This window comes from Protopterus annectens, chromosome 8.part0, assembly GCF_019279795.1.
Source record: "Protopterus annectens isolate FY-2018-M chromosome 8.part0, PAN1.0, whole genome shotgun sequence".
Classification (NCBI taxonomy): Eukaryota; Metazoa; Chordata; order Ceratodontiformes; family Protopteridae; genus Protopterus; species Protopterus annectens.
In genome coordinates, this window is record NC_056741.1 from 487,568,060 (window position 1) to 487,595,610 (window position 27,551).

General features: G+C 38.7%; 1 protein-coding gene across 2 annotated transcripts in view; it reads left to right on the forward strand.

Moving 5' to 3' along the window:
• The first annotated feature begins 4,169 nt into the window (after window positions 1–4,169).
• CCDC160 (coiled-coil domain containing 160) overlaps window positions 4,170–27,551 on the forward strand; it is a 190,206-nt gene continuing 166,824 nt past the window's right edge. Inside the window, exon 1 of one of the 2 annotated variants that reach the window (XM_044080012.1) lies at window positions 4,170–4,234. The gene's annotated coding sequence lies outside the window, so the exon portion shown is untranslated. The remainder of the gene's footprint in view (window positions 4,235–27,551) is intronic. The other variant, XM_044080014.1, reaches the window with a different exon arrangement.

The window sequence follows — 27,551 nt, forward strand, 5'->3', positions numbered from 1 at the left end:
GTGAATAGCTAATGTTTGCTTAGTCAGATGCTTGCTAGACTGTGCTGCACTTTTTTTATTCTGCACAAGTTCAAATGATTGTTATGTAGTTTATGATCCTCAGTATATTTGTAGTAGTATTCTTAGTAATGCAGTCCTACTAGTTAGGAGCTACTGCTTGCTCAGCACCTTGTGCAAATGTTGCTAAGTTTGCCCTAGTTACTGTTGGGTGTCTCAATTGGCAACTTTTAAGCATGATGCAGAGCATTTGACAGGAGAAGCATATGTGTTTGTTAAATACATATTTCTTTAATTACTCATTTGGATGGTATATTCCATAATATTGTCTTATTTATTAATGTTATGTTTTCTGTTTCTTAGTGATGCATAAGTGGGCTTTCTCATGTACCTATGTGGAAGATTGTGAAATTTGATTTAACATTGTGGATGTTGTTTTGACATGGATTTGCTTTGGCTTGACATGCAGGCTGTAAAAATTGCAATGAAAAGCCATTTTTATACACATTTTAACAGGTTCCTCTTTATGTTGTGTGTATCACTCAGGAGTTACTGCTGATATTCTTGTACAATTGAGTCATGTTTTATCTTACAGACATACAATACTTGCACATAAGGGCAGTCATTTTTATCTCTTATTTACAGGTTTATCACTTGCCTTGGTTAATGTTGTTGCTACATTGTCTCTTCGGAGGTTGACTCTGTCTGATGCTTACAGAGCACAGCCGTTGCACTGATAAACAATGGCTGATAATTTTGCATGTATCACTGTTAATGTATGTGCTTTGCTTTTTAAATTTTCACTTAAGTAGTGAGTGTGTACACTGTCCTCTGACTCTTAGCCAGGGTCATTGCATATTGTGCACGCCTCCATCTGCCAGGATCATCCACAGCTGTTTGTTCTTCTTCAGACTCCTTATCTGTGTCTGCTCGCTCTGTCCATGTTGCTGGGAGCTGCAATCCTTGGCCTTGTTGTCTCTAATATACATAATATTTGTCAGAAAATAGTTGCAACATGGCACAAATTATCAGTATTTTGGCCGACGTGGCTGGGTCATACTGCAAGGTACCTCTAGATGTGTCAAAATGCTGGAACTGTGATTTGAGCAAGCCAAATACATGCGCCATAATATTTCTATTTTGAGGGTGTGCATTGTTCTCACATTGCTCAGTGGGGTTGTCTGGGGTTGTCATAGGTGCTATGAGCCAAGGTTCAGGTGCATAACCTGCATCTCCCATTATTTACCCTAGTGGATAGTCACCCCCTAGAAAACCTTATATGCAGGTCACAGGTGTGCCATATGTGTGAGTTGAAAAAACTGCCAGAGTTAACTGCACACACATTGTAGATTATCCCTTGGGTATTACAGACCACCTGACAATTCACAGAATAATATCCCTTTCTGTTGATGTATCTCCTTCCCTCTTCACCAGATGGGGCTTTTATTTCAATGTGTGTGCATTCTATGACCGTCAGAACCTCATGGGAAATGTGCTATGGCATATAAATGTTGCATGGTGGTAGCTCTCTCCTCCGGGATACATGGAAACCAGATATGCTCCCTTGCATGTTGAAACATTGCATTTAGAAATTGGTATTATATTCTTGAGGCTGAAGTCTGTGACACTTCTCATATATCCGCTGTTGGTCTCTGAAAAGAGTCTGTAATTAGTATACATAATGTTACACATACCTTGGTTTCCACTGGGATGGGTTCTCCATGATTTCCTAGTGGCCTCAGGTGAGTGTGTAAGTATCCCTGTCCATCCTGTAGTGCTATACTATTTCAGTGTTATGAAGTACATGATTGATTGACTGACTGATTGATTGATTCATTTATTTGACATCTGTTTATTTGACCAGATGGGTCAAAAAGAACCCATTTTTTGAAAAATTTTGACTATTTTCATGATATGTCAAATGTGGTCTGAACACTTTTGCCCTTTTAGGCCGTGGTCTGGTAGTAGCCACAGCAGCAACTTGTATTAAAGACTGTTGCACATACACATTAATGATAGTAGCAGCAACAGCAATCTCTAACATTTTATTCCTAAGTGTATTCATGGCTGTTTTTCAAAGAGTATTGAAATTGAAGCCAAAAGGTTGAGTAACATGTACTCACAGGTTTTCTAAGTTCCTGAATCTCTCTTCCATGTTGATTTACTTTAATAGCCTGTAATTCACTTGCTTATGCCTTCATTAGCAAATTCTGCCTCCTACCCTTGTTTTGCAGCCAGAAGCAATGTGCAGACCTGTTTAATGACTATAAATTAGAGAGGTCAACTCACATGAAGTCAGCACAAAGTGTAGGTGTTCATGAATCCTGGCCAATGAAAACTGACAATTAAAACTGTAAAACATAAATAAATAAATACAAAAATAACAGATCTTTCTCAGTATAATGCTTTACTACGACCATATTTGACTTGGCTTTGTTTCATATCAGCTGCACAGCAAAGCCTAGCAAACATAGGCCTTAAGTCCTAGCTCCCCAAAAATCAGCTCTGGCTTGCTCATCTCTAACCACATTAAAAATAGCATTATTGCACCATTTAGAATATATTTTTCTTTCCCATCATTAGACAGTAGTTAAATTTGTCGTCAGGACTCAACACCCCCACTGCCCATTTCTTTCTTTCCAGATAAATCTGTATTGTGTATATTCTTTGCTTTCAAAGTAACAGATAAACAATTAATAACCTCACATTTCATGACAAATTTTAATGTGAATGAAACTTACTGAAAGTGGTCTTTTCAGAAGTAGATCACTTACATACATACAAATATTGCTGGCACAGACAATAATGCCTTCCTATTTTACCAATATGTCAACACAGTTATTACCAATAATAAGTGTCCAGGTTGTTTTTAAAAATATCTAAACTTGGGCTTGCTTTAATGTCTATTCCATGCATCAGCTACTGTCTCAGAAAATCAATAAGTACACTTCTCATTCCCACATAATCTTCTACATAGGACGTCTGATGATTCACTGCTACTTTTTTATAACCCCAAGCATTCCTAGAGGTAGTTGTCTCTAAATGAAATATACAACTGCATAAGGTGTCCTTGTTAAATGTTTATAAGACACTGTACAAGTTCAGACATTTTAGTCTTTCATTATAACTTAAATTTTCACATCCGTGGGTGCCCTTGGTATATTTCTGGTGTATTCTTTCCAATTGACTCGTGCCTGTTTTCTTGTAAGTTTTCATTATTGTTATTTCATATTTAAGTTTGTGCCTAATGTAACTAGCAAATAATGATTTTATCATTTCTGATTTCCTAGACTTTCTGAATCTTTTTATACAAGCTGTAGTTCTATAACCATCATTAACCTATTTTTTCATATGATTATAAAAACTCAGAATCGGCTCTATCCATATACCCAGGTCCTTAAATGAATCTAAGGTTTAATTCAGTGTGTGCTGTATTAAATATTCACGTTTCAATATATGTCTCCCAAATTTCATATGCTTATTTTTGATGTATTTATCACTTTAAAAAATGGAGAAAAAAAACGTTTTGCAGTTTGAAACCAGATGGAAAACAATATACTTTTTTTGTGTTATCTGAGTATCATTGTACATGTGTGTGTGCGTATGTGCACGTGTGTGGAAGAGACAGAGCATAACTGGACCTATTTCCATGCGCTTTCTAAATGTCTTTTTTTAATTTTGAATATCTTTTTTTGCAAAATATTTACAAATATGCATGACATAAATAATATAACTACTGAAGCTTATAAGAAGGAATTATAAAATTTAAACCAGCATAATTTTAAAGTAAAGAATTACAACTATCTCTGCACAGACCCATAACTGTTTTTTTTTCTTAACACACAATAGAATGGGACACTAATGATGCATGACAGAGAACTGACTCTAGATGTTTACTGTAGAGAGTGTGAGTGTGTTTACTGTATTTAAGGAACAACAGCAACCAAAAGTCAATGTGATATTAACATTTGTCTCTAATATCATTCTCCATAGGACATCCACTTTTGCTTGACATGTAACAATGAATGTTTTCAGATCTGTGCTTGGCTTGCACTTTGCAAGCATCTTGCTACCACTCCTCCTAGCCAGCAGGTGGCAAACAAAGTATGTTACATCTCAAGCATGAGAAGAAATACTTAGTATGCCTAAGCAGTTCAATCCCTTTTTCACATGAAGCCTAGGCAACAGGGGGAAACAAGAAAGCGATACACTGAGGACAACAGAGGAAAGGAGTTAAGTATGTGATATGCTGACTGGCTGTGAGTTACATTTGAATAGTAGATCTTTGTTACAGGAACTGGACTTCTTCTGCAATGCAAGACAACAGGGATTTTGAGTGAAAAATGTGAAGTTTAGCAGTAATATACTTATTGTATGCACTTAGCTAGTATGCTAACTTTCTCCATGTTTGTGAGGATTTGAAATTCTGAATTTAAATAATAAAATAAGGGATGTGTCTTGTAATGCTGGCAAATGAAATACTGTGCACAGTAAAAGATCAGCCTTTAAATGGAAATAAAGGTTTCTATAGATGTGTGGCTTTCATTTGGAAAAAACACAATGAAAGCTTCATTATGTATCAGCTTTTTTGTTTAATCTATAATACTAGGATCTAAATTATATAACGAGGCCAGCAGTTTGTTATATTTTAACTGTAGCTAGAGATAGGGAAGGAGAGAGAAAGAGAAGGAAGGAAGCTAAGAAAGAAAGACATTTTTGAAACATGCGTCCTGTACACACGAGACAGATGAGTTGAGGGGAGGGGTTAGTCAGGCTGATAAGGCATGCTATTTATGTAGTCATTAGTACTTTGGTATGGTAGTGTCAGGCAGGATTTGTGACCAGGCTTGAACAATGATAAATTCACAAAAGAAGCTGGGAAGGTGCCATTTTATTGTGTAGGATAGAAGCTGTATTTATCTGTGTAGGTCTTCGGTCCTATTAGGCATGAGTGGAATATAGCAGAGAGACAGAACTCTGGTTATGTTTGAGAACAGCTTATTTTCTTTTTTTTTTTTTTTTTTATGAATGCAATATGTGTGTATTGAGAAGCTCAGGGTAACAAATAGTGGAAGGAAGGTATGCAAGATTTTAGGCCAGAAGTGTACTGTGAGGACAAAATGGTTATTGCAACTTAATACATCTGGATTTCTGTGAAATCTGATTTACTAAAACAGTAGTTTCACTTTACACAGTGGAATATTGTAGACATCTGCTAACCTTGCTTTTTGGACTTTACAGAAGATCTGACTTTAATGCAGAGGTAGAATTAAGCAGAAGAAAGACTAGTCATCAGCATTATTATACTGAGGGGCTATAATAGATTTTTGTATTACAGTTACATTATGCCATTGCTTATTTTTGTTTTTACTTCAGCATTGTATGTTGCTCTTCAGCTAACCTGCACTACCTTCTTTTGGTTTATTTTATTGTATTTTATTTTTAATTTGGTAACCAGGATAGAGCACTGATCCCAATGGACCCATTTCAGACTCAGTCTGGGGAAAACACAGCAGATACATGACATTACACACAGAGTGAATTTCAAAATGCAAAAAAAAAAATATATGTGTGTGTGTGCGTGCATGCGCACGTGTGTCTCTCGCTCTCATATATATATGGGTTCCATACACTAGATCGAATTTTCACTAATTCGAAATAGTGCATGGAATGCTCACTGCAGCGAAAGTGCACTTAATCGAAAATGCACTTATGCGAAGTTCAGTACAACAAACGGGTGTCATACTGAACTTCCGTGCAGTACTCACGAACCTTAGGGTTATCCCCTTACTATGACCCATGCCCTAGCCCTAAGGTCCGTGACGACTGCAGCACAGTGAAGGACGTAGCAATGTCCTCCACTATAGTGCGATAGTCACGAACCCTAGGGTTAGGGCATGGGTTAGGGTAAGGGGATAGCTTTACTAACTATCCCCTTAACCTAACCCGTGCCCTAACCCTAAGGTTCGTGACTATCGCACCACAGTGGAGGACATAGCTTGTTTTTTTTATGTCCTCCACTGTGCTGTGGTGTTTTTGGTGAAGTGCACTTACGCAAAAGTTAATTTTCGTTAAAGTGAACTTTCGCAGAAGTGAGGCTTCCTATTATAAGTTCGAAGTAGTGAACTTTCGTTCTTGTAATAGGAATCCATATATATATATATATATATATATATATATATATATATATATGTGTGTGTATATACACACACACACACACACACAAAGTGAATATCATGGCTGTCTTGAGGATATAAGTGAATATGGTTGGCTTGAGGATATAAAGGCAATAGATTAATGGCATTATATAGAAAGTAAATATATACGGAACTGGAGTGAAAGTAAGAATGCAAAAATAAAATAAAAGTAAATGGTCCCAGATATAAAATCTGCAAAATTTATTTCAGGCAAAATGCAAACGGATAAGTGCTTTCACTATGTTAGCTTCATCAGATCCATAATAAAATTCCCTAACAAACGGCATTATATATAAGGAAACATGAAAGCAATCAACCTATCAAATAAATACATTGAAATTGTGTCTCTATTTAAAGACATAGCGTATTACAAAGAACTACAAAGATATAACAAAATATAAGAACAGAACATAAAATGTAAAAACAAATATGTACATTGTATTCATATATGTGAAAAACGCACACATATAAAACTTCTATATATATAAAAAATTATATATAAGAAATTATAATATAAGTAATTTAACATGCCTACACTGCCTCAACTTGGGTTTAATTGATGCCCTTTCATTGAGACCTGATCCTCTATCATCTCTCAATAAAACTATCCAATCACTTTCTTTACCCTCAGTATACGTCCTAATGTCACCTCCCCTCTGAGTTGGGGTGATAACTTCCAATACTCTAAACAAGAATTCATGGTCATTACCATATAAGGCCACATGCTTGGCTAAGGCATTGTGTAACGTACCCTTCCTAATATGATACTTCTGCTCTCTCATCCTATCTCTAAGGGGGCGGTTGGTCTTGCCCACATAAAAACAGGAACAGAGTTGGCACACAGCTAAATACACTACATGAGTGGTCATACAATTCGCATCCACATTCGTGTTAAAAACTTTATGCGAATCTGGATGAAGAAATTGTGTATTACTATTTATGAAAGGGCAAAAATTGCAATGACCACAGGGCTTAATCTTCATAGGATGCTTGTCAGATTTTGGATAACATAGCATCCTCTTTAGGTTGATTTTATTCCTGAAAAGAAAGCGTGGAACTTCTCCCACTATCTGCTTTAGGTCATCATCCACTTGCAAGACACACCAGTACTTACTTATAATCTCCTTAATTTCAAATTGATCAGATGAAAAAAGAGTTGAAAACTTTACATAAGGCTCAATTCTTCTATCCACAGTAGTGCTACTAGAACCAGTTGGTCCAAAATATGGCATAGCTACTGTTGAACGTAGATTATAGACTTCTTCCAGATGCTGATTCACTTCATTCACATTATAGCCCCTGTATACTAACCTGTTTCTCAGGCTATCTAATTCATTAACGAACCCAATATCCATGGGATTTAACCTAGAGGCCCTAATCACCTGTCCTTTCATAATATTCTTAAATATAAAAGGTGGATGCATACTTGATCTCATAAGCAGTGCATTACAGTGACAGGCCTTGCGGTGAACCCCTGTATTGATAATGTCAGCAGATAACCTCTCTACATATAGATCCAGGAACTCAATTCTATGTTCATAAAAGTGCATGGTGAATTTAAGGCAGGTGGTTAAATTGTTCATGGTTGAATACATGGACTGTAATTGTGTTGGTGTCCCTTTCCATAAAACAAAGAGATCGTCAACGAAACGTCAATAAAACACTACATGTTCCTTAAATAATGTTTCACGAAACAACACATGCTCCTCCCAATATGCTAGGAACATGTTGGCGTAGCTATTCGCACAAGGTGTGCCCATAGCTATGCCATCACACTGCCTATAAATAGCATCTTTGAACATAAATAGATTGTTTTTTTCAAGAACCAATTCTAAAAAATGAACGATCAAATCAATCTTAACATCAGTGTAGCCACTATGTTCCCTTAAATATTCTAACACATAAGTGAGTCCTAGTCCATTTGGAATAACTGTAAAGAGGGACTGGACATCAAAGGTGACAAATAAGCAATCAACTATGGTTCCTTGTTGTTTAATACATTCATAGAATTCAACCAGAAACTGTTTGGAATCTTGTAATACGAAAGTATTACTGTTCAATACATGTCTAAGATGTTTCTCTATAAAGACAGACAGATGTTTAGTAATCCACCCACGACCCGAAACAATTGGTCTCATGGGTGGGTTACATGGGTCTTTATGTATCTTAGGTAGTCCATGTATAATAGGAATGACAGGTGTCTGAATGTAAAGATATTCATACAATTCCTTCCCTATTAAGTTACTTTTCAGAATATCCAACAAAGTATGCCCAACATACCTAATTATATCTTTTACAACATCTACTGTAATAACTTCATAGAACTTGTCACTTAACATGGTTTCCATAATGGCATTATAATGTGACATATCCATAACTACAACTCTACCTCCCTTATCAGCTGGTCTAATAATGATGGTAGAGTCCTCTTGTAATTTCTTAAGACTCAATCTCTCCTTATAAGTGAGGTTATCATGCTTCATGGATCTTTTCACCTTCTTATTGCTGTAATAACTATGGAGCTCATCCTCCATTAATTTTAAAAATGCCTCTACCAGGGGGTGATGGACTAGCACATATTCGCTTAAGTTCTTAAATGTAAATTCTCTAGTTTCTGTTGATTCATTATTGGATCCTTTATATAAATATTTTAACATCACATTCCTGCAAAACAATTTGAGGTCAGTGATAGTATCTGTCAACCTGCTCTGACTCTTTGGAATAAAATTTAGCCCTTTACTTAATAACTTAATGTCATCACAAGTTAATATAACACTAGATAGATTATGGACTAATGTTTGTTGATCCACATCTTCTTCAAAGTTTGATGAGATAGAGGTTCCCCTGATGGCTTCCTCTTTTGTCTGCCTTGACTCATGGAGCGTGAACTCCGCGGGCCCTTCTCCATGCGTACGGGTAAGGGAAAAGATAAATCAGAGTTTGTACTAATACAAGGTTCTGTAGGCCCTCTCTTTATCTTCGGTCTGACTACAACTTCAGTCTTATCTTCTGGTAGTATGGATTTGTTCTTAATAATCTGTACCTCTGGATATAAATTAGTATCAGACTGCATACTAGGATGTACAATATGTATAACATCAATGGAATCATTATAATTATCAGTAATAGCTTCACTGACGGATGGTTTATTATTATTCGAAGAACCGCTCATGCCACTCTCTGTAACATTATTCATACATACTTGAGGTTCATGAAGCTCTACAGAGACAACATTTTCATGTACACTCATTGCATCAATAATATTAGATTCCGGTATCCTATCATACATATAACTCTTAGTATTATTGTCCTTAATTGTAGCAGAATCCTATCCAAGTTTATTCAAACCATGTATTCTATTAGTACAGTCAGTTGATGGAACTGTAGTGTTGTTTCCGTGTCTAGGCCACATGAAAACATGGCCCAACTTAAAGTCATTTATGTCCCTGGTAGCCTTATGCCTCTTCTGTTGCAATATTTTACGCTCAAAAGCTAACACACAATCAAGCACATTTTCAAAGAGTGGTTGTACCACCTTGCATGGAAATTCTCCAAACAACGCCTGTTGCTTCACATTAATGTTCTCAGTTAGCCTCGCTTCCTCTAGACGAAAAAAGTCTATGAGAAGCTGTAAATATTTACAGCTTACCTCGATGTTAAGGCGTTGCCATTGTGCTAACAAATCAGGATATTCACGACCTTGACTCGACATGATGAATACTCGGAGCCCTCGGGGAATAATATTCCGGTCCAGACAAAACTTTTGTTATATCTTTGTAGTTCTTTGTAATACGCTATGTCTTTAAACAGAGACACAGTTTCAATGTATTTATTTGATAGGTTGATTGCTTTCATGTTTCTTTATATATAATGCCGTTTGTTAGGGAATTTTATTATGGATCTGATGAAGCTAACATAGTGAAAGCGCTTATCCGTTTGCATTTTGCCTGAAATAAATTTTGCGGATTTTATATCTGGGACTATTTACTTTTATTTTATTTTTGCATTCTTACTTTCACTCCAGTTCCGTATATATTTATTTTTATTTATTCTTGCCTTTTGGAGCAGGAGTGTTAACCGGTGAAGTGGCAGTTATCTGCTTTATTATATTTTCTTTTTATTCTGCTGCTAACAGGAGTAAGTTTTTGTTTCAGCCATGGCTAATATTGAATTAGATTATACTCCTAGAGGTGAAGACCGTAGGAATGAGGCACTCCAGACGAGGTTCCGACAGTATCTTAAAGGAACTATGAATGCTTCCTGGTACTTTGAGAATGTGGCAGTACCTAATGATGCCATGGAGGCGATGGTGGATTCGGAGAGACTTTATCAGTTGCTTGATGCAATAGAGAAGGATTTTATGAAACTGAAGCGTTTTCAAATGCAGCGACTGCATTTTCAGTTTTGTCTGGACCGGAATATTATTCCCCGAGGGCTCCGAGTATTCACCATGCCGAGTCAAGGTCGTGAATATCCTGATTTTTTAGCACAATGGCAACGCCTTAACATCGAGGTAAGCCATAATATTTACAGCTTCTCGTAGACTTTTTTCGTCCAGAGGAAGCGAGGCTAACTGAGAACATTAATGTGAAGCAACAGGCGTTGTTTGGAGAATTTCCATGTAAGGTGGTACAACCACTCTTTGAAAATGTGCTTGATTGTGTGTTAGCTTTTGAGCAGAAACTATTGCAACAGAAGAGGCATAAGGCTACCAGGGACATATAAATGACTTTAAGATGGGCCATGTTTTCATGTGGCCTAGACATGGAAGCAACACTACAGTTCCATCAACTGACTGTACTAATAGAATACATGGTTCAAATAACCTTGGACAGGATTTTGCTACAATTAAGGACAATAATACTAAGAGTTATATGTATGATAGGATACCGGAATCTAATATTATTGATGCAATGAGTGTACATGAAAATGTTGTCTCTGTAGAGCTTCATGAACCTCAAGTATGTATGAATAATGTTACAGAGAGTGACATGAGTGGTTCTTCGAATAATAATAAACCATCCGTCAGTGAAGCTATTACTGATAATTGTAATGATTCCATTGATGTTATACATATTGTACATCCTAGTATGCAGTCTGATACTAATTTATATCCAGAGGTACAGATTATTAAGAACAACTCCATACTACCAGAAGATAAGACTGAAGTTGTAGTCAGACCGAAGATAAAGAGAGGCCCTACAGAACCTTGTATTAGTACAAGCTCTGATTTATCTTTTCCCTTACCCGTACGCATGGAGAAGGGCCCGCGGAGTTCACGCTCCATGAGTCAAGGCAGACAAAAGAGGAAGCCATCAGGGGAACCTCTATCTCATCAAACTTTGAAGACGATGTGGATCAACAAACATTAGTCCATAATCTATCTAGTGTTATATTAACTTGTGATGACATTAAGTTATTAAGTAAAGGGCTAAATTTTATTCCAAAGAGTCAGAGCAGGTTGACAGATACTATCACTGACCTCAAATTGTTTTGCAGGAATGTGATGTTAAAATATTTATATAAAGGATCCAATAATGAATCAACAGAAACTAGAGAATTTACATTTAAGAACTTAAGTGAATATGTGCCAGTCCATCACCCCCTGGTAGAGGCATTTTTAAAATTAACGGAGGATGAGCTCCATAGTTATTACAGCAATAAGAAGGTGAAAAGATCCATGAAGCATGATAACCTCACTTATAAGGAGAGATTGAGTCTTAAGAAATTACAAGAGGACTCTACCATCATTATTAGACCAGCTGATAAGGGAGGTAGAGTTGTAGTTATGGATATGTCACATTATAATGCCATTATGGAACCCATATTAAGTGACAAGTTCTATGAAGTTATTACAGTAGATGTTGTAAAAGATATAATTAGGTATGTTGGGCATACTTAGTTGGATATTCTGAAAAGTAACTTAATAGGGAAGGAATTGTATGAATATCTTTACATTCAGACACCTGTCATTCCTATTATACATGGACTACCTAAGATACATAAAGACCCATGTAACCCACCCATGAGACCAATTGTTTCAGGTCGTGGGTGGATTACTGAACATCTGTCTGTCTTTATAGAGAAACATCTTAGGCATGTATTGAACAGTAATACTTTCGTATTACAAGATTCCAAACAGTTTCTGGTTGAATTCTATGAATGCATTAAACAACAAGGAACCATAGTTGATTGCTTATTTGTCACCTTTGATGTCCAGTCCCTCTTTACAGTTATTCCAAATGGACTAGGACTCACTTATGTGTTAGAATATTTAAGGGAACATAGTGGCTACACTGATGTTAAGATTGATTTGATCGTTCATTTTTTAGAATTGGTTCTTGAAAACAATCTATTTATGTTCAAAGAGGCTATTTATAGGCAGTGTGATGGCGTAGCTATGGGCACACCTCGTACGAATAGCTACGCCAACATGTTCCTAGCATATTGGGAGGAGCATGTGTTGTGTCGTGAAACATTATTTAGGGAACATGTAGTGTTTTATCGACGTTCCATTGACGATCTCTTTGTTTTATGGAAAGGGACACCAACGCAATTACAGTCCATGTATTCAACCATGAACAATTTAACCACCTGCCTTAAATAATCCATGCACTTTTCTGAACATAGAATTGAGTTCCTGGATCTATATGTAGAGAGGTTATCTGATGACATTATCAATACAGGGGTTCACCGCAAGGCCTGTCACTGTAATGCACTGCTTATGAGGTCAAGTATGCATCCACCTTTTATATTTAAGAATATTATGAAAGGACAGGCGATTAGGGCCTCTAGGTTAAATCCCATGGATATTGGGTTCGTTAATGAATTAGATAACCTGAGAAACAGGTTAGTATACAGGGGCTATAATGTGAGTGAAGTGAATCAGCATCTGGAAGAAGTCTATAATCTACGTTCAACAGTAGCTATGCCATATTTTGGACCAACTGGTTCTAGTAGCACTACTGTGGATAGAAGAATTGAGCCTTATGTAAAGTTTTCGACTCTTTTTTCATCTGATCAATTTGAAATTAAGGAGATTATAAGTAAGTACTGGTGTGTCTTGTAAGTGGATGATGACCTAAAGCAGATAGTGGGAGAAGTTCCACGCTTTCTTTTCAGGAATAAAAACAACCTAAAGAGGATGCTATGTTATCCAAAATCTGACAAGCATCCTATGAAGATTGGTTACACCAAGCCCTGTGGTCATTGCAATTTTTGCCCTTTCATAGATAGTAATACACAATTTCTTCATCCAGATTCGCATAAAGTTTTTAACACGAATGTGGATGCAAATTGTATGACCACTCATGTAGTGTATTTAGCTGTGTGCCAACTCTGTTCCTGTTTTTATGTGGGCAAGACCAACCACCCCCTTAGAGATAGGATGAGAGAGCACAAGTATCATATTAGGAAGGGTACGTTGCACAATGCCTTAGCCAAGCATGTGGCCTTATATGGTAATGACCATGAATTCTTGTTTAGAGTATTGGAAGTTATCACCCCAACTCAGAGGGGAGGTGACATTAGGACGTATACTGAGGGTAAAGAAAGTGATTGGATAGTTTTATTGAGAGCTGATAGAGGATCAGGTCTCAATGAAAGGGCATCAATTAAACCCAAGTTGAGGCAGCGTAGGCATGTTAAATGACTTATATTATAATTTCTTATATATAATTTTTTATATATATAGAAGTTTTTTATGTCTGCGTTTTTCACATATATGTATACAATGTACATATTTGTTTTTATATTCTGTTCTTATATTTTGTTATATCTTTGTTGTTCTTTGTAATACACTATGTCTTTAAATAGAGACACAGTTTCAATTTATTTATTTGATAGGTTGATTGCTTTCATGTTTCTTTATATATAATGCTGTTTGTTAGGGAATTTTATTATGGATCTGATGAAGCTAACATAGTGAAAGCGCTTATCCGTTTGCATTTTGCCAGAAATAAAATTTGCGGATTTTATATCTGGGACTGTTTACTTTTATTTTATTTTTGCATTCTTACTTTCACTCCAGTTCCGTATATATTTATTTTTATTTCATAGGTTCATAGGTTCATACTAGGCTATCTGCCCTAGGGCATTTATAAGCCTAGCCAGAATGTGTTTGGCTTTCGCCACCCATTTTAAATTTATTTTGCTATGCCCTTTTTCGAGGTTAGTATACTGTGCCTCTATCTAACAGTGACACAGAAGTGATACCCGGGGTAAACCTACGATCTCCCATCCACTCATCAAGATTCCTCTTGAAGGGAGTCAATGAGGGACTCTGCCTAACCTGGACTGGGATTTTATTCCAGAGAGAAGGGAGCCTCTGGGTTATGAATCTGTCCCTCCAGCATGTCCTATTTATTTCAGTGCTGAGGTTCAAGTCTCTCGAGCGTAGCTCGATGGGATTTGGATTTTCTGAGGTGCAGCATGTCCATTAATTCCGGGTTGGACATGGCTTTATACGTCAGGCACAGATCGCCTCTGAAGAGGCGGTATGCCACTGAGTAGAGCTGGAGTTTCTTTAACCGGGCAGCATATGGCATCTGTTTGAGCCCTTTGATCCTCTTGGTGAGGTACTTTTGGGGTCTTTCCAGTTGCTGCAGGTGTCTGGTAAGGTACATCCCAAAAGGGGCATTGTACTCAATTATGGGCCTGATGAGGGATGAGTAAAGAGGCACGATGACCTCCCCTGATCTAGATGTGAATCCCTTCATGATTAGGTGGGCTATATAAAATGTTTTTCTAACCACTTTGGCCACTAGGTTGTAAAATGAGAGATTGCTATCAACTTGGGTCCCCAGGTCCCTAATTACTTCTTCTGTACTTAATGGATTTCCACCTATGTGGTAATTTGTGGGCACTTTGTTTTTGCCAAATGGGATGACTATACACTTTTTGGCATTTAGCTTGAGGCCATGGCACTGGCACCAGTTGTCTGTTTCTATGAGGCCCTTTTGGAGGATGCTTGTGTCGGCTGGAGAGTCGATTATGGCACCCAGTTTGCAGTCATCTGCGAACTTGGTCAGCCACAGTCCTTCCGTGTTGGCCTGTACCTCCGAGAAATATATACTGAACAAGAGAGGTCCCAGGACTGAGCCTTGTGGGACACCACTTATAACTGGTTTGGAGTCTGACATGGCTCCAGCAATTCTAACCATGTGGGTTCTGTCCTTGAGCCAGTTTGCAATCCATCTAGTGACATAGGGGTTTATATTTAAGCTGGTGAGCTTATCTATAATGCCCGAGTGGGGTATTGTATCGAAGGCTTTTGCGAGGTCCAAGTAGGCTGTGTGGACCACCTTCCCCTCGTCAATGGCCTTGGTGACTGTTTCAAAGAAATCAACCAGGTTTAAGAGGCAGGATCTGCCCTTAACAACGCCAAACTGGGTAGGATCCAGTGTTTGTAGGTCCCCAATATCTTTATTTATTAGGTCCATGATGATCCTTTCCATAGCTTTGCAGACCAAGCTAGTCAGGCTTATGGGGCGATAGTTTCCAGGATCCGTTGAGGCACCACCTTTATGGAGAGGGACCACTGTTGCTGTACGCCACTCTTTGGGCACATATCCTGTAGTAAGGCTGAGATTGAACAGTAGTTTTATGTTTGGGTTTAGCTCTTCTTTGAGTTCATGTAGGACGCAGCCCGGGACACCATCTGGTCCCACTGATGCTGTGTTTTTTGCTTTGGAGAGGGCAGCTCTTACCTGAGCATCTGAGATGTCAGGGGGCCAGCACTCTGCTGGGATAGATATTTGTCCTTTTGTTGGGGAGTTTGCGCTGAACCTGTCAGCTAGGATGTTGGCAATGTCTGTGGGTGCGGTGTATTTTTGTCATTTTGGACTAATTCTGAGCATATCTGGGAATTACCACCCAGGTTCCTAACATAACTAAAGAAAGCCTTGTGATTATCCTTAGTGTCTTGTGCAATTTTTCTCTCGAAGCTGGCCTTAGACAATTTTATGTGTGCCCGTAGGTTTTTGCTAATACTGATCAGTGATGCCTTCCCTTTTGGGATTTTGCTTTATCATTTAGTAGCTTCCTCCTTCTATTGTATAGTTTGTTTATGGCTGGGGTCCACCAGACAGGACGTCTGCCTTTGGAGGATTGGGTCTTGGTTTTATTTGGGATTGCATGATCCATGCATTCCTGAAGGTGTTCATAGAATGTGTTTATAAAGGATTCTGCGGTCTGGGCTGTATTTTCCACAGGCCCGGGGCTTTGAAGGATTCCACCTCAGTTTTGAGGAGTGTAAAATTTGCTTTAGAGAAGTTTTTCACTGTGGTTTTCTGGGCAGGGGTGGGGTCGGGATGTGAATATCCAGTGAGATTAGTTTATGGTCTGATCTTACCAGTGAGGGATACACTTCTGGTCTGGAGCATAGAGTCCCCATGTTGGTGATGATCAGGTCCAGTATGTTTTCCCCTCTTGTGGGAGTGGTAACAAGTTGTTCCATAGCATTTGAGTTTATAAATTCTAGGAACCTTTGGGCTAGGGTGTTGGAGCTAGAGTAATGCTCCCAGTCTATGTTTGGGTAGTTGAAGTCGCCCAATATAATGGTGTTTGGAGAGACCTTCATATTTTCCAGTGTTCTCAGGAAGGCCGAGTGGGGTTCCTGGGTTTGGGAGGGTGGTCTGTAGCAGGCTATAAACTGGAAGGCAGTTTTACCCACTGTTAGTTGCACATGGATAGTCTCTGATGCTTCATGCTTTGCCACCAACCTGGAGGTGTGGGTATCTTTGATGAATATCGATACTCCCTCCTTTGTGGTTCGGTCCAAGTTTTGGGGCTGAAAAGCATGGTATGAGGTATAACCTGGTAGTGCTGGGGTGCTCTCGGGAGCCCTGAACCAGGTTTCTGTTACTGCACAGATATCGATGTTCTCCATGCTAAGGAGAGTTTCGAGTGCGTGCATCTTGAGGTTTAGACTTCTGGCGTTGAGTAGCATTACTCTTAGTTTCTTATCCCTTGTGATACCTATGGAGGTGGGTTTGTCTTTTGAGCCTTGCCTAAAAAGGCACTATGGGGGTAGCAAGAGCCTTTGCCAATATCCGAAAGCCCAGGGTGACAGGTGCAAGCCGTCCCTAGCGAAGCATCGTGGCTTGTCGAGCATATCATCCCAAGCTGACAGGCATTGGATCCCCTTTGAATGACACCAGTACTTAAGCCAATTGTTGAAATTGATCATCTTGTCTTCATATTGTGGCATCATTCTTGGTGAGGGTAAGATGCTACTCAAGGTCAGGGTCATACCGGCCTGGGCTACATGCTCAGAGAGCTCCTTTATGTCTCTTTTCATGTAGTCCAGGGAGGTACGTCTCAGGTCATTCACACCAGCATGGACAATGACTGAGTCATATTTGTACTTGCCTTGGTGTGACCTGAGTGCTTGTGTTATGTGGCGGATCCTAGCACCCGACAGGCTGCTCACCGTGACCCTCTCCTTGTTCAGCCTGGTGAGCGGGACGTCAGTGTGCCTGACGATAGAGTCACCTGTTACAAGTGTATCAGGTGTGTTGTTTACTCTTAAGGGCTGTGACTGTTTGGCACACTGGCTTTGTGAGATATGTGTTGCACGTGTTTTGTTTTGGGGTAGCGGCTGCTTGGGTGTCTGCTTTGGAAGTCTCTGCTGCTTCTGCAGATCTTTATTTAGAGCCTCCGAGTATGTTTTTGTGTGATTATGTGTTTGGTTTGCTGTCGTGGTAGGTCTATGTGAGACTGGAATTGTAGTGAGTATGGTTTCCTTCTCCTCCTGACTGGTTATGCCAGTACTGAGTTGAGAGAGCTTAGCCTCCAGTTTGGCTATATGGTTGCATCTCTCACATGTGTTGGAATTTGTTGGGAGGAGGAGAGGGTTGTCTGTGTACATGAGGCAGTTGTAACATTGCCTCAAGATTCCCAGATTCACCAGCTGGACCGGAGAGGAGATTGACAACTGACCTTTGGACATGCTAGAATAATATTGGGAATTCCTTAATAATTGAAAACCAGGGCCAGTGGGGAGTGAGGGTGTAGTGCTTTTAATTTTTAGTGCTGACTTATATAATTGCTTTAGTGAGCAAGTGCCAGGTAACTTAAGTGCAATGTGTTACAGGTAACTTAAATGCAAAACGACAAACAGTAACTTTCTTTCAAGTGAAACAAGGAAATAAGTACAGTAAGCAATGCAGATATCACTAGTGAGCCACAGAAGCTGAGAAGCCGCGTATTAGGTGGAATTAGTGTTCCAGGGAAATAACAAGCAAACAAACAACAAGCATATAAACAAAGCTGTATTCAGCAGGCCTGGATCTAGTCTATGCTACAGCAAACAAGGTGTACCAATTTCAGTAAGATACAGTTCAAATATTCAGGCACCATAAACCTTTAACCAGAAATTCCCAGCTCAGAAGGGCAGAGTCCAGCCTCTTCTCCCACAAGAGTGCAGACCACAAACCTTCTTAATGTAAAATAACTGGCCTGAAGCCCAAGTGCCTAAACCAGAACTAATACACTTTAAGAATAACAGACACTGGGCTCTCAATCAGCAGTTCCCAACTTAGAAGGATGAAAGCTACCTGTCCTGCCACCACAGTGCATGCCACAAACCTTCCTAATGTAAAACAACTGGTCTGAAGCCCAAGTGCTTAATCCAAAAGACTTAGAATGACAGCTAAACTTTAATCAAGTTACTACCAAGCAGTAATAAATACAATTGAATACTTTAGAGAATGCCTGGATTGGTGCTCAAGTTACACAAACAAAGCTAGATCCAGCAGGCCCGAATCCAGTCTATGCCACAGCAAACAAGGCGCACCAACTTCAGTAAGAAGCAGTTCAGATATGCATGCACTATAAGCCTTCAATCAGAAATTCCCAGCTCAGAAGGGCAGAGTCCAGCCTCTCTTCCCACAAGAGTGCAGACCACGAACCCTCTTAATGTAAAATAACTGGCCTGAAAGCCTAAGTGCTTAAACCAGAATTAATACACTTTTAGAATAACAGACACTGAGCCCTCAATCAGCAGTTCCCAACCTAGAAGGATGTAAGCTACCTGTTCTGCCACTACAGTGCAGACCACAAACCCTCTCAGTGCAAAACAACCGATCCGAAGCCCAAGTGTTTAAACCAGAAGGCTTAGAATGAGTTACACCAAGCAGTAATAAATACAATTGAGTACTTTTGAGATGATGCAAAAGTAAAAAAAAGTAGGTAGAAACACAAGTACAGTGAAAGCAGATAAAATTTTTTTTTTTTTTTTTTTTTTCTGAACAAGTGCTGAGATCAAAGAAACAGATTTGAGTGCTGAAACTAGAAAACTGGCTAGTTATAGGGAAAAAAACTAAGCTAGAAGGCTTCCCTCCAACACAGAAGGGCTTGGGGGCTCAAAAGCCTACAAATAGTCTATACCACTTAACAGGAAAGGCAGGAAACAAGCTTAATTTTTTTTTTTTTTTTTTTTTCTGTTTCCCAGATGCTCTCTTTGTACACAGTAGGAGTGCCTGAAATCAGAATATGATCTCACTGCACTCAGTTGAGTGAGCAAATGAGATGGGCCCAGAAGGAGTATCCAAACACAAATTTACAAGAGGGGCGGGCAGCTGCAAGGCCACTAAGATTAACACCAAAACAAAAACAAGGAGGGTGGGTGGGACAAACTGAAGAGCAGAGTGAAAAGTTCCAGTTCAGCTAAATATTCCTTCCACAGAGTTAAAATCAATTTAAATACTGTATTTTTTTGAAAAAAAAAGCAGATAAAGGTACTTAAATTCTCTTATTCTTGCCTTTTGGAGCAGGAGTGTTAACCGGTGAAGCGGCAGTTATCTGCTTTGTTATATACATAGTGACTGAAACAAAAACACAAAATATACATGCATTTTGTATAGAGTGGCATTAGTTACATTATATATAGAGTGGTTTATTGAGATTTCACCCACATTTGGCTGCTAGGCTTACCCTTCCATACCGCAATATCTACATGGTAACTACTAATGTCATTACGGCCCTATCTTTAACAGTACAAAGATCTTAAATGAAATCAGCATGTCTGGTACAAGCGGATCATACATTTATATGGGAGATATTGTGAATTTTGTGTGTGTGTGTGTGTGTGTGTGTGTGTGTGTGTGTGTGTGTGTGTGTGTGTGTGTGTGTGTGTGTGCGTGTGTGTGTGATATACACACTCGTAAAGCTGATATAAAACTAAAATAGCTTTTGATAAAATCCCTACATAAGTATTCGTCATAACACAGACTGCTACTATTAGAGACATGGGTACCTTCATTGACCATAAGCTCTCTTTTAATCATCTTGTGTCAGCTGTGGGCAGAAAATCATTCTGCCTTGCACAGCTTATCTGTAGTGGCATCTATTGCAGCTCAAAGTATGCCTTTGTCCCCATGTACACCTCCCTTATCAGATCCATCAGAGAGTACATTGCCTTTATGGAATGTGCCTGCTTATCCACCTTGTGCAACTTGAAAGGCTTCATAGATTCCAAATTAGAAAAATCAGGGGTTTAAGCCACCTAAAATAACTATACAGATTAAACTGTGCATCCTCTTTCTCTTTCAAGCTTCTGAGAAGCTCTCTTTGCCTGTTATTTTGTAGAATGAAGTAGTCCTTACTTTTCAACCTACATCACCTTTAGAGATCAAACAGCTCAACTAATACCCACTTCAGGGACATAAATCTTCATACTAAACTCAACAGTACTTGCTGGCAAGATAAGTTACTTAACCAATGCACCCCACACATCTGGAAGACTCCCTGTGTGTACATCAAACCAAGTACCTTGCTAATAACATTTAAAGCAGATTAACAACTGGATGGGTAATTTTAGATTCATGGCAGACATTAATGCTAATGATTGTCTAACCAGAAGGAAGTAGTCTATCCTTACTGCAAGGGTGATGCGTCTAATCTTTTCCATGACTCTCATTAGACCTAGGTTTAGTATACACATATGAACATGTAATGTGAATTTACAGTTATGGTTATATTTTATACAAGAGTGGACATGCTACACCTAAAGAAATCCCAATCCCTCCGAGCTACATGCTCTGGGGCCTAAACCTCATCATCACAATAAACAGGACATGCCGGAGGCATAGATTCCTGTCCCAGAGACTTTCCATACTCCGGAACAGGCTACTCATCTATGTCAAGCAAAGTTCTTCATTAGCACTCTTCAAGAAAAATCTTGATGAGTGGATGGGAAATAGGAAATACACCCCGGGGATCACTTCTGTGTCTCTGCTCGACAGTGGCACAGGAAAATAACTTTCTTGGGTGGCATAAACCAGGGAACCTTGTTGGCTAGGCTTACGCAGGCCCTTGTGCTGATAGCCTAGTACCTACCTATGAACCTATAAGATAGGACAGATAGCAGGATGTAAAAATAACTGAAATGGCCATGATATTGTTATTGTTTTTGCTTTACTGACTGTAGGGTGGGGCAGTAAGTGAGATGTTGGAGACACTGAAGGGTAATAAAATATTTCTGCTCAGAAAAACATGACATCTAAATCAGTCCGTGCCTATAACCTTTACTTATCTTTTCTTGACTGCAGCTCCATTTCTGGATGTACTTGAACAGTGTTGCCTTGAAGAATTGCACACTCACAGTTCCCAAGCTTTCATTAAGCAATGTCCCAGTTTCTCTGTATCTCCAGACTGGATAGTAATACTGAATCTCTTGCTGATGTTTAGATTACATTTTTTTCATATCAATACTGATACCTCTTTGGGGAACTGGAATAATTTAGGTCTTATTTCAGCTAGACATATTGGAGATTCTTAAGAACAGCAAATTGTGGTATGACTTTAAAGTTTTAAAATTGCAGTTTAGTAGCATAATTTCTCATCACCAGCTAGCAGTTTATAATGGAAGTGCAGAGTGACAATGCAACATTTACATTGCATAAAGCCATCCAGTAATATTGATAATTTTAGTCTATGTTCTGCAAAACAACTCATTTTTCGAGGTTGCTTACTTCTGTCCTTCAAGAGAGAGCATTCTTCTATAGCCTTTGAATTCTTCCTGTGCCTAAGAATATACAGCAAACTGATTTTTCATCTTTTAAAACTGGATTCTTTCATGACATAGGGTTCCTTACTTAGCAATGTACTACATCACGGTCCAGCCTGTGTCTGATTATTTATTTATATATATATATATATATATATATATATATATATATATATATATGTTTTTTTTTTTTGTCCATGTGACTTTTGCCCCTGTGTCTGATGGAGATCAACCCCCCGTGCATCTGAACACGGTATATTCTTTCCTTTATCAGGGTATTTTACCCAGTAACAAGCCAAAAGCTATCTGAAGAAAGATGACATTCAGGCAGCCATGAGGGTGCTTTATGCCACTGCTGACATCCTGGCAGAGTTTATTTTTTTGTGTGCAGTGGCCTAACCCCACCCCTGGGTGGGTGGTCATGGAATACATATTAACACAGAAACCCACAATGCTTTCTTCTTGCATGTGCATGTTTCTATACACCAACATTGAAGGCTGCCACTAGGAGGTAGCTTAATGATTTTAACACCATTGCTACTACACAACCAATGAGTTGTGGTAGTAAGCGGCAGGCTACCACCTCCCTCCCAGCATGGGCATGCCCATCCTCCCCTACCAGCTTAGGCATCTGGGCCACTAATCAAGTCACTTGGGTCAGAGTTAGGTCTTCGTCATTCTATGCCATGGGAGCTGACAGCCTTTGTATGACATTTGCCAGCTCTTCCCACTGCCACTGGACCTCATGTTTCTGTGTAACCAGCACAAACCTAGAATTTAATGACCTTGAAAGAACTGTTGATCCATCAGAGCTGCTTATTTCTTTTTGTTCTGGACTGTTACTGTGGACCATGCCTACTGAACATCCTTTTGCAGCAAGATTTTGATCCCAGAGAGAGAGAGAGAGATCAAATCCTGCTTTGACAGTTGTTCAAAGGATAAAGTCCTCCTTTATTTACTATAGAACCACAATAAAAAAAATCATGATACATCATTTTGGATAGAGAGCCTGTGAATATGAGTTGGGAGCAAGTAACCTGATGAGAGGAAGGATAGGCGAGTATTGTATTGTATTGCTTATGTCATTTAATAGTAACAGTACAATTAAATATATTTGTTTAATTTTTATGTTACTACATGAGATCTGTATACCACTTGAAAAAAAAACTTGCTTTCAAGGTCATCTTGGGAGTTGGAGGCATGGTTAAGTGTTTTACTCGAGGTCAGATCATATGTAGGTTGTGGCTCAAACATTTCCTCAAGGCAGATAATTCATAGACCAGTATAACAGTGCCTGCATTTTAAAGAAGGAGGGCTGTCCTATTACTGTTTGATGAATAGATATAAACATTTGGTAGCACTTTGCATTACAGCTAGGAGGCTGAATGGTAAAGGTAGTCCACAGTAAGACTTCCATATGAGCAGAATGGGAATATTACATCTATGGCCTGTACACTTTGCCTTTATGTTAATTTAGTCCTTAGAGTGATTGCTGTATGCATATAACATAGACAGGAATCTGGGATACTTTCAGGCTACCTCCATTTTTAATATGCAGAATCAGGCCTGCCCAGTACTCTTCTAGCTGTGTCACAGAATTCTGACTTAACGTTCTCTTTTTGGTCTGATACCAGTATCATGCGAGCTTGGTGGGTATTGAAAAGATTAATGCAACCTTTGTGCCAGACACTGCTGGGCTGAAGATGGCTTTAATTAATTATGATGGTTGTCTTTATTTTCCTTAGAAGGTGTGGCATACCAATGGCCTTTTCATTGCATTTTATTTCATCCTCTAAACTGAGTATAGCTGTGACCTTCTCCCAGCAGATCTGTTTGTGTCCCTAATAACTAATTTACATTCTGAGATTACTCCAAAGCTAATGATTTACTTGTTGAGCTTATTGATAATCAGTTTGCATAGCTCTTCAACACATATTGTTCCTGAATTCTTCTCTGAATTTTACTCTCTCTTTCATAAATATATTTAGGCATCTGCACCAGTCTGATGTAAGCTTAATGGAAAGTTTAAAAAATCTATATGGTGGAATTACCACATTAACAATAAACTGTTTAATAAAAAAAAAAAAAAAAAGAAAAAAACATCTCCTGTCCATCTCTAAATTGTCCACTTCACCCTTACAAAAAGGATTTAAAACTGGTGAGCGAGTCCCTCAAACTTGCCTTTAGAAAATGCAAAGTTAGTTGTGAACTCTGTTTTGTAACTAATTCAGAAGACAACCATAAAGCTTTCTTCAGCTATATTAGTAGGCTTAGAAGTAAGTGACAATTCTGTATTGAGATTACTTCTAATGGTACCCCCTTCTTCTGACCATGAAAAAATTACTGTTCTTGCAGACAGTTTTTCTTCCAGCTTCATTTCAGTCACTCTCCCTTCAGTCGCCCATTCCCCCTCATATTTCCAGTCATGAAATTACGTTTAGAAATCCCTTTTGGCATTTTCCAAAATTAAAAGTACAAGTTCCTTTAGTTGTCGCAGAATCCCTGGTGGATGTCTGTTGAGAATCTCTCCATCAGCTCAAGTGTCACTTCACTAGTTATATACTCACAGTGTGGAGGTCAGCTCTTGTGCTGCCCTTGCATACAGGTTGCCCGCCTATTGACCTTAGGAATTACAGGCCTATACACAGATCATGCCTCTTCCACTTGGCTAAGTGTTACCAAGGCTAGCACTCCACTGCTCCCTAGACCTTGCCAAGGCATTTGATTAGGATTATGACGGTCTCTCACAATTCAGCATTAACCCATACATAGTTCTCTGGCTAAGGAAATAGCTGTCTGATAGAACCCACACTTTTAAGTATATTGCGTTTGCTGTAGAGAAAAAAAAGTGTCACCAGTGGTGCCTAACAAGGTTGTTTTCTGAGACACTTCCTCTCTTGTATATACTTTTTTGGCATAAAAGCTGATATCAGTAAACCATGGCTAACCATGTTTGATGTTGATTGCAAACTTGGGTCACTTAAAAAAATCATATTCTGATGCTCAAATTCTTCAAATGTTTGGTATATTAATCATGCCGAGAAATGCAATATACTTTCTTTTGGTGCAACCATAATAAGGGACTTGGGCACTTATGTAAATAGTAAACTCTTTAGGTACCGTGTCTTTGTAATGGTTAGAAAATCCTTCTACCTTACACAACTTATCCTTTGTGGTATATTCTCAAAGTCCAGAGTAGCTATACTCACACTTTATTCCTCCCTTATTAGGTCCATCATTGAATATAATGCCACCTTTGGTATGTGCCTTGATAACCACCTACACCAACTAGAGAAACATGAAGATTTCCTCCCCCAAAAGATCTCGGGTCTAAGTACACTTACCTTCTATGATTTACTAAAAGCATTATTCCTCTACTCATTGTTTTGTAGACTCTTGAGTGGTGAGCTGTGCTTAAGCGGTCTGTGCTGTGAAGAACCCAGCAGATTTTAAACTCCTTCACTGTAATAGAACCACTGATAAAACAAACACCTGCTCTAGAGACTAAAACCTGAAGGATAGGAATTAATTCAGTGTAATCCCGGTTTCTAGAATAGGCTGTCCTTATGTGTCAAGCAGAGTACTTCCATAGCAACCCTTAAAACCATTCAGGAGGACTTGATGGTTGGTGAACTATTTTCATCTGGGATATATGTAGAAAATCTGCTTAATAGGGGACATCGATAATCTCCCACCAGTTCTGTAAGATGTGGCTAAGATTCCTAATGGTCTCCTTGGCTGTAAGCTTAGCAAGTGGATATGGACCTGTAAATCTGTTGAGGTGGTAGTCTCAGAGCTTTAGTATTAATGCTCATCCAAGTTTCCTAACATTCATCCATCAAGTCTACAACTGAATTTTTAGCCCCTGCTAGACAGCAGCCTTGTAGCACTGCCACCAAGCTTCCCTCTCAGTGATGAAAATCAATCTCCATATGCTGTACGTGTCGGTCTTTGGACAGATATTCAGTAAGCTAAGTGCTGCAAGAGGAAGTCATGCAGCAGGTTACCACTCCCTGTAATCTGGAAGATGGCATTAAAAGACAGAATAAGCTTTATGGTGCAGCTTGGCTTATAGGGAAGTTAGGTAAGACTGAGGAAAAGAACTGTAAACTAACAGCCATGTGACTGGCATTAGAAAACTAGATTTTGTGAAAGTGTGACATTTAGCAAGTGTGGTTGACCAGTGAAACAGATTATAAACCTTAGCAGGGTTTGGTAAGTTAGTTGGTTAGTTAGCAGGACTTGGTAAGTTTATTTATTGATTGATTGATTGGACATTTGATTACTGGGAAAGTCTGACTGGGTAGGAGGCCATTTTCACCAGAGGCCCAGGAAGAAAAGTTCCAAAGTATTACAAAACATTTTACGAACAATAATTTTTCAGTTTTCAAAAAAATAAAAACATCTACAGTTTAAATAATTATGTCAAATTAGACATAATATGAACATATTGATTTAGAACAGATACAAGTTATATGATGATTTAATATTTAGAGAAATGGTAGCCAGTTTGTAGAGAAATTAATAGTAAGTTGGTATAATACAAACAAGGAATTGGAATATGAAGTGGGAAAAGTAGGCTTATGCTATATTTAGAGAGAAAGCCAGGGGAGAGAAATTGATAGAAGTAAGAAAGTGAGTAAAGAAGGGAGAGCAAGGAGATTTAAGGTATGAACAGGTACTTGTTTATGACATTGGTTATATGTTTTAAGTAGTAGGGGAGTTGTGTCGCAGATTAAATATTAGCAGGATGGGTGTATTATGACACAGCTTATAAAAAAATAACTGCAGGTCTATAGTCAAAAAAGGATTGCTCTTCAACTACAGATCAGTGTATATGCTTTTTACACTAGTAGCTAAATCATTAGAGAACGCTATAAAAAACAGCTGCCAGCATTTGGTTCTGTGATGCCAGCATATTCATTTAGATAAAAGAGGCAAGAACTAGGTGGTGGATCCAAAGAATGTCACAGTGTAAGGTATAGAACTGTTTGTAAACACCTTAACCCATCTTGTATCTTCCATTGCATTTCATGTACATGGTAGCACGTGCTCCCAAATACTCAAATCTGCTGTGCTTCCCCTTTTAAACTGTGGCTGAGACCACTAAGCTGACAGTACTGCATTTATGGAGGACTCACCAGGGTAATGCACTCATACCCCTGTCCTGAAAAAAACATGCCAGCCATCAACTGCTTATCCCCCATCTCAGACCTTCGTATCTGTTTCTCTGATACCTAAGGTGCTAATAAAATCGAGATCACCGATGTCATATACAGGAAAAAATCTTTCTGTATATTAATATCTGTTAATTAACAAATCTTAAGTTTGTACAGCATATTCTTTGG